The sequence below is a fragment of the Echinops telfairi genome, unplaced genomic scaffold (genome assembly GCF_000313985.2).
Source record: "Echinops telfairi isolate 266 unplaced genomic scaffold, ASM31398v2 ScPeMD7_4;HRSCAF=17, whole genome shotgun sequence".
Classification (NCBI taxonomy): Eukaryota; Metazoa; Chordata; class Mammalia; order Afrosoricida; family Tenrecidae; genus Echinops; species Echinops telfairi.
Window position 1 is genome coordinate 4,711,840 of NW_022103900.1, and position 1,004 is coordinate 4,712,843.

General features: G+C 47.3%; 1 protein-coding gene across 1 annotated transcript in view; it reads right to left on the bottom strand.

The window, feature by feature from the left end:
* The window catches only part of KLHL23 (kelch like family member 23), a 15,368-nt gene that overhangs the window by 11,763 nt on the left and 2,601 nt on the right, over positions 1-1,004 (bottom strand). The window lies entirely within an intron of this gene.

A 1,004-nucleotide genomic window follows, 5' to 3' on the forward strand; every position in this document is an offset into this window, starting at 1 on the left:
GTTGGCAGTGCAAAACCACCAGCTGCTCTGTGGGAGAAACATGAAGTTTTTTACTCCTATAAAGAGTGATAGTCTCAGAAACCCACAGGAAGAGTTCGAAACCCTGTCCTATGGGGTTGCTGAGAGTCGGAATTGCCTCGATGGCAGTGAGTAGAACCCAAATGGTTGTGGCCCAAATGGTGTGTGCTCAACCTGAAGGTTGGCAGTTGGAACCCACCTAACAGTACAGAGCCCTTGACTGCCACGAGTCAATTCTGACTTACAGTGACTGCAGGACACAGCAGAACTGCCCTCGAGTTCCCAAGACCGCAACTCCTAAGGGAGTAGAAAGTCTCATCTTTCTCCCACGGCGGGCTCAGGTAAAACGAGAGTAACCACCTGGTGATCTATTTCCATAAAGATACCTGTCAAAAGCCTCATCATGTACAGAGCTAGGATGCACAACCACTGGTTTGGGGCCTTTTCTTTTTTTAAAAGGAATGTTAATCCCCATGGAACAGATGGCAAAACTGAGGCACAGAAAGGCTGAGTAATTTCCCCAAGCTCACGAGCAAGTCAGCAAAAAGACAGGATCTGGACCCAAACAATTTGGCTTCAGAGCCAGTGAGGCCCATCACCAGAGCATTCTACCACCTCAGGCTTCCTGCTCGACGTCATCCAGAGATCACACCAGGTCAGATTCCCACACCCCAGCTAGCATTAAAACAGACACAGAAAGGCCTGGGAAGAACCATTTGGAATAAAATGACACACTCCCTAACAAGCAACGGGTTGTTTTTGTACAGCTCCCCAGAGCCAATGAATAAATGTAATTAAGGAGGGCTCTAATTCAGTTGGGTTTTTTTCTTCTTTGACCAAAAGAAGGGAAGGAGAACAAAACTAATATATTGCCAAATACAGCAAAAACAGTGTTTGTCAGACAGATAGGAAGACCCAAGACCACCTGTGGAAGGCCCTTGGGTCTGTCTCTGGAGAGGTCCTCATGAAAGGCTGATTTTGGCTGC